The sequence below is a fragment of the Microtus oregoni genome, unplaced genomic scaffold (assembly GCF_018167655.1).
Source record: "Microtus oregoni isolate MIOR12 unplaced genomic scaffold, Mior012 000118F_ref0000498, whole genome shotgun sequence".
NCBI classification, from domain to species: domain Eukaryota; kingdom Metazoa; phylum Chordata; class Mammalia; order Rodentia; family Cricetidae; genus Microtus; species Microtus oregoni.
The window spans coordinates 536,501-543,718 of NW_024544747.1; positions in this window are offsets into that span (position 1 = coordinate 536,501).

Consider the following 7,218-nt stretch of genomic DNA (forward strand, 5'->3'; position numbering starts at 1 on the left):
GGGAGGAGTGCAGGGAGGGACAGTGAACCCTGAAATCCAGTTAGCATGCTTGTTTGCACAGGAAGATGAAGGACCGATAGAAACCCCTCCGGAATGGAAGGCGGAGGGCTAAGTGTGAACCCAAAAGGAATCATGGTGGGGGATAAACGCTAGAAGAGACCTAATTGGCCTCTGGACAGAAGCTCCTACCAACGTCAAGAAGCAGACCTAAGAAGAAAGGGACGAAGTCTCCTAGCCTGTGTCTGTGGAAAAAAAAAATTGAGAGACTCCACCCCTAGTCTTTTGGGAAGATAAAAAGGCTGAGGAGCAGCAAGGAAATGAGGAAAGGATTATGAGGGATGCAGTGGCAGGAAAGGGGATCCTGATCCTGGGGGGTATGGGGAAAAGCAGGGGATCATACTCTAGATGTGTTTAGGGATGGGCGTCTGGCCACAGACCAGTCCTCACCCCCTCTCTGTCCTTGAGGTTAGCTTGTCCCTCCTTAACTCTCCTTTCTCTGTCTGGATTCCTCAGATCGGTCTGTGCCCACAGGGTTGGGGGAGAGCCTGACCAGGGGATTTCAGTTTCTCTATGTTCATTTGCCTGGCGGTCACCAATGGGCCCATCCGAAGGCAGTGCCAATCACCCCTAGGCATGGGTGAGCCAGTCCCCAGTACTCCCGGAAAGTCTCAAGGAAGAAGAGGGATTGCTCTATTCACACAGACACACACACACAGACACACACTCACACCCCCCAATCCCCCACACCCCCCCACACCTCCCCACACCCCACCCCCACCCACCCACCCACCCCCACACCCCACACACTCACACACACCACACACACACACACACACACACATACACAATTCTGAGTTATGCAACAGCAATCTCATTCTTTCCTAAAACAAGGGCTCTGGACAGTGACTAAGAGTAAATGCTGGGCCCCCAAGCAAGAACATTAGCAAGGACTTCCTGAGCTTTTTAAGCAAATACAAAATAAAAAGAACCTCCCCTGGCTACTCTGAGATTTTAAGACTAGCAGCGTTTTTTTTGGAAAGTGATGATTTCCCGTTGCCATGAGATACGGATACAGTGCAGGAAAAAGTGACAGCTATGTTCCACCAAGGTCCTGGAGCCTGCTTTCTGTGTTCTGACCCCAGAGTAGAGAGCGTGGTTCCTATCCAAACTTTTATCCCTATTATTTATTTACTTCTTTCACTGCAAATGCTTCTGGCTAGGGCCTCTCTTTTTTTTTGTGTTTGTTTGTTTGTTTGTTTGTTTTTGAGACAGGGTTTCTCTGTGGTTTTGGAGCCTGTCCTGGAACTAGCTCTTGTAGACCAGGCTGGTCTCGAACTCACAGAGATCCGCCTGCCTCTGCCTCCCGAGTGCTGGGATTAAAGGCGTGCGCCACCACCGCCCGGCTAGGGCCTCTCTTAATGGACTCATGTTTCCTGCTTCTGAATATGATGAAAAAGTCTATGGAAGGCTGGGAAGGAGGACAACGACTCCTTGCTGGGGTCTCAGTGAGTCTTTCGAAGGACCCCCGTGTTCCACTAATGCCTATCACCCACCACTGCGTCCTGTCCCTCCCCAATTTCCCTTCCTATGGTTCTCTGCTCCCAGGGCTGTCTTGGTCCCTTTCTGCACCACTGCACAGTGCAGGAATTCACTTATTTTGGCGGGAATGGCAGGAACGTCCCCTTTCTTCATCCTTCAGGTGTGAGTGTCCAGAGATGCAGGCCTGTTCCTGCCGGGGTACATGTCTCCCTGAGGACAGAAGTCCTTGGATTCTGCTAGTTCTCCTTTTGGGATGCCATCTGCCTCAGCACACGGTGTGGAGTCTGCATGAGAATTTTTGCGGAGAAGCTGGTACCAGGGCTGACCTGGAAATTAGCCTCGGCCTATGACATAGGTTTACCCTTACAATTGGTAGGGACTCCTGTCACACACCACACATTTCTCGTTACTGAAGCTCCAATCTCACACGCCCATGCATCCCCAGGCACTGATGCCCTTTGGATAACGCGGGGCAGAGGGAAAGGACTGCCTGAACTATTTTCAGCTCTAAGTTTGACAAGAAGGCTGCATACCTGGGCAGGGAGAGAACATAAGTCTGACTGGAGCAGGCCTGTTGGGACAGCCGTAGCTGGAGTCCAGCCTGTTTCCCGCCATCGCCTGTCCTGCTGACATGCTGTCCTGGTTAAGTAATGGGCTCTTCTCAAAAGCATTGGGGTGCTCCACATACATCCCCTCATCACAGAGCTCAGCTCTCACTCAGCATCTTAACCCTGAGGGTGGAGCTCTGTGAACACCAGTTCAGCCAGCTGGCTGGGTCATCTTCCCCTGCAGCTTCTCATCTTGTGTCTGAATTGAGATAAAGGGACGTTAAGGGGGGCATAATTGGTTTTTCTTTTTCTTTTTTTCAAGAATGGGTATCTCTGTAGTTTTGGAGACTTTCCTGGAACTAGCTCTTGTAGACCAGGCTGGCCTCGAACTCACAGAGATCTGCCTGCCTCTGCCTCCCGAGTTCTGGGATTAAAGGTGTGCGCTACCACTGCCCATAATTGGTTTTTCAAAGATAATTTCCTTCCCAAGTCTCCAAGCTTTAGGTTCAAGAGAACTAAACCCATTCTGGATTCTGCCACCTCTTGACCATCTGTGTGGCCATTTTGTATCTTTATACCTTTTGTTTGTTTGTTTTTTTGAGACAGGGATAGTCTTGACTATCCCAGAACTCACTCTGTAGATCAGGCTGGCCTCGAACTTACAGAGATCCGTCTGCCTCTGCCTCCTGAGTGCTGGGATTAAAGGCGTGCGCCATCATGCAGGCAGAACAGGCCTTTTTTATATGTCACTGGCTCTTGAATAATGATGTGCAGAGTTTTTATTAATTATGAAAGCTTGACCCTAGCTTAGGTTTATTCCCAACTAGCTCTTAAAACTTAAATTAACTTGTTTATATTAATCTGAGTTTTGCCACATTGTCTCTCTCCTCACAGCTGTATAACTTCTTCCGCATCTGGCTGATGAATCTCTTGTGCCTCAGATTCTTTTCCAGAGTTTCTATCTCTTCCTGGAAGTCCCACTTATCCTCCCCTGCCTAGCTAGCTATTGGCCATTCAGCTCTTTATTGAGAAGGAGCCTTAAGCAGGTGAGGAAGGACAGAGACACATCATCACACTGTATAAAAAGATCATCTCCACAAGGGCTGGGAGGGATGGTAGGGAACACAGGCAGAGAGACCAAGAGAGAGGGCAGAAAGGTGGAGGAGCAGGGAGGTGCATGTGTGTATATGTGTGTACTTACGTGTTCTAGATTCCCCATGCCTTGAGGACACCAGAGAGAGGAGAGCTGAGAATGGAGCAGAGTCACGCTCTGGGAGTTAGGAATGATCAGTGAACAAAAAGTAGCATGTGGGGATCTGTAAATTGCTTTGTGTAGTTAAATGAATAAAAACAGATGTAGCTATTTTTACATGAAATTATTAAATATATCTACAGAACATGTGGCTGTAACTGGAAGATGTGGACACAATGGAGATTGTGCTCCCAAGGAATTTAGTGTTGCCATTTGTTGATCCACTGCATATTTAAAAACAAACTAATTGGTTTAATTGATTAATATGCTATACGTTAAAGGAGTACCATGTGAGATTTTTTTTTTACATTTTTTATTGAGCTCTACATTTTTTCTCTACTCCCCTCCCTGCTTCTCCCCTCCCCACTTCAACTCTCCCCCAAGGTTCCCATGCTCCCAATTTACTCAGGAGATCTTGTCTCTTTCTTTCTTTCTTTCCTTTCTTTTTTCTTTTTTTTTTTTGGATTTTCAAGACAGGGTTTCTCCGTAGCTTTTTGGTTCCTGTCCTGGAACTAGCTCTTGTAGACCAGGTTGGCCTCGAACTCACAGAGATCCGCCTGCCTCTGCCTCCCGAGTGCTGGGATTAAAGGCGTGCGCCACCACCGCCCTGCGATCTTGTTTTTTTCTACTTTCTATTTCCCATGTAGATTAGATCTCTGTAAGTCTCTTTTAGTGTCTGGATTGTTGTCTAAATTCTCTGGGATTGTGGTTTGTAGGCTGGCTTTCTTTGCTTTATGTTTAAAAACCACCTATGAGTGAGTACATGTGATAATTGTCTTTCTGTGTCTGGGTTACCTCACTCAAAATAATGTTTTCTAGCTCCATTCATTTTTTTGCAAAATTCAAGCTGTTGTTATTTTTTTCTGCAGTGTAGTACTCCATTGTGTAAATGTACCACATTTTCCTTATCCATTCTTCAGACGAGGAACATTTATGTTGTTTCCAGGTTCTGGCTATGACAAACAAAGCTGCTATGAACATAGTTGAGCACATGTCCTTGTGGCATGATTGAGTATCCTTTGGATATATACCCAAAAGTGGTATTACTGGGACTTGAGAAAGGTTGTTTCCTAAATTTTCTGAGAAATCACCACACTGACATCCAACAGAGGAATCTAAAATGGCTGAAAGACACTTAAGGAAATGTTCAACATCCTTAGTCATCAGAGAAATGCAAATCAAAACAACTCTGAGATTCCATCTTACACCTCTAAGAATGGCCAAGATCAAAAACACTGATGACAACTTATGCTGGAGAGGTTGTGGGGAAAAGGGAACACTCATACATTGCTGGTGGGAGTGCAAGCTGGTGTAGCCCCTTTGGATGTTTGTCAGGTGTTCTAGGCTGTAGGCTCAAAGTGTTGCAGAGGAACTTTGGGTGATTGTTCAGGCAGTCAGCTGTTTTTGTCATTTCTCACAATTTTTGGAAGTTGCTTGCTCACATTTTCTGCTTATTCAATTAAAATTATTTCCTTCTTGGGCCTCTGAGAGAGTTGAAGACTAGATAGTTATAGTTGTAGTTTTCCTTGTTTACCAGATGCAGAAAGCAAGTTATGATAGAAAACAAATTAGGTGCAAGATTTTTGGACTCAGCAAGATAAGATAGATAATGGAGTATTTTCTCTGAATTTGTCAAATGCAAATGGACTAGACATTGCTGATGCATTTATTGACTGTATATATTATATGTAGTTATTGAACTTAATGTATATAGTTTTTCTTATATTAGTTCTAGCCTTCTTTTTTATTTTAGACAAAAAAAGGGAAATGTAGTAATATATTTCATTTGTATTTTAATAAATAAAGCTTGCCTGAAGGTCAGTGCAAAACAGTCACACTAGTCAATCATACAAGTCAGGCAGTGGTGGCACATGCGTTGAATCCCAGCAGCCACACTAGTCAGCCATAGAGGCCGGGTGGTGGTGCACGCCTTTAATCCCAGCACTAGAGAGTAATATAAGGCGGGATGAGACAGTAACTAGCTTTTTTTAAGTCTGAAGATTTCAAAGAAGTAAGAGCTCTCTAGTGGCTGCTTTTGCATTTCTTTCTTTCTTTCTTTTTTTTTTTTTTTTTTTTTTTTGGTTTTTCGAGATAGGGTTTCTCTGTGGCTTTGGAGCCTGTCCTGGAACTAGCTCTATAGACCAGGCTGGTCTCGAACTCACAGAGATCCGCCTGCCTCTGCCTCCCGAGTGCTGGGATTAAAGGCGTGCGCCACCATCGCCCGGCTGCTTTTGCTTTTCTGATCTTCAGGTTGCATATCTGTCTCTGAGTTTTTATTATTCATGCTCAGGGATTATTCTGAGCTCGGAGGGAGACGAAACACAACGACACACACACACACACACACCACACTAATCTGAATAAATGAGGTGCTAGGTCTAGGTCTGGGGAAAGGCGTTTGTTGCCAAACCTGAAGACCTCAGTTCAACCGCTGGCCCCACCTGGTGGAAGGAAAGAACCAAGTCCTGCTTGGCTGCTTGGGAGGCAGAGGCAGAGGCAGATGGATCTCTGTGAGTTCAAGACCAGCCTGGTCTATAAGAGCTAGTTCCAGGACAGGCTCCAAAACCACAGAGAAACCCTGTCTCGAAAAACCAAAAAAAAAAAAAAAAAAGAACCAGGTCCTGCAAGTTGTCCTCTGAGCTACTGAGCTATCCACATAGGCCAAGCCAGGCATGCACCCCCACCCACGTCCAATAAACAAATAAGTAAATGTGCATTTCACCACACCTGACATTTGAAAATACATAAATAAATGAGGTGCTGCAGAAGAGGGCACTGGGATTAGGCTGTGCTTGCCTTTAAGTTATTCTACATTGTGTAAGGCAGTGGCTTTAGGCTTTGTCTGCCTTGGCTCTAGTGTGAGCGCAAAGGAAGACGGCTCTATATACACACACACACACACACACACACACACACACACCATCAGCACCACTCATGAGACCTAGCTTCATAATTTATTCCTCAGTGAAAGGTTGCACTGGAGAGATGGCTCAGTGGTTAAGAGCACTGACTACTCTTCCAGAGGACCAAGGTTCAATTCCCAGAATCCACACGGCAGCTCACACTGTCTGTGACTCTCACGTATGGTGCACGGATATATATGCAGGCAAGGCACATAAATGACTTTTAAAAAAGTGAAAAATCACTTACATATCACCAGGCTGAACCTATCGAATATACTCAGACCTAAAAGGGTGCAATACCCTCAGCTGGACCCCATAATGAGGAGGACATCTAACACTGTGATGACAAGGTCCCCACCCTGTGTGTGTGCCTGTCCCCGGGCTTCAGTTCCCTCAGCTCAGGTCCCCTGCTTATGAAACCTACTCAGATTACCATTTGTCCGTCAGTTCACCCAAATCCAGCCTTGCATTTTGCCCCTGAGGCTGGACTCAGCCCTGTGACCGCTGCTTGGCGCTAAATCAGCAGCGGTGGCTGCCTTCCAGGCTGCATCTCCAGCAGTCCTCTAGCTGAGTCTGTCCTCTGGCTGCGGGGTAACTTTTCAGTAACCTGGTAGCTCTCTCTGTCCCTAGCAAGGCTTCTGAACTCTTGAATTATGCTGGGGCTTCTTTAACTCTTTTTTTTTTTTTTTTTTTTTTTTTTGGTTTTTCGAGACAGGGTTTCTCTGTGGTTTTGGAGCCTGTCCTGGAACTAGCTCTTGTAGACCAGGCTGGCCTCGAACTCACAGAGATCCGCCTGCCTCTGCCTCCCGAGTGCTGGGATTAAAGGCGTGCGCCACCACCGCCCGGCTTTCTTTAACTCTTTTGTCGCCACAGCATAACCTACACATGATGTGGAAAGTGTGTCCTAAGAGTTAGTGATTAATACTGAAGTAAAAAAGCCTGAGCTTGCTAAAAGCCCATTATTCATGTAAATTGT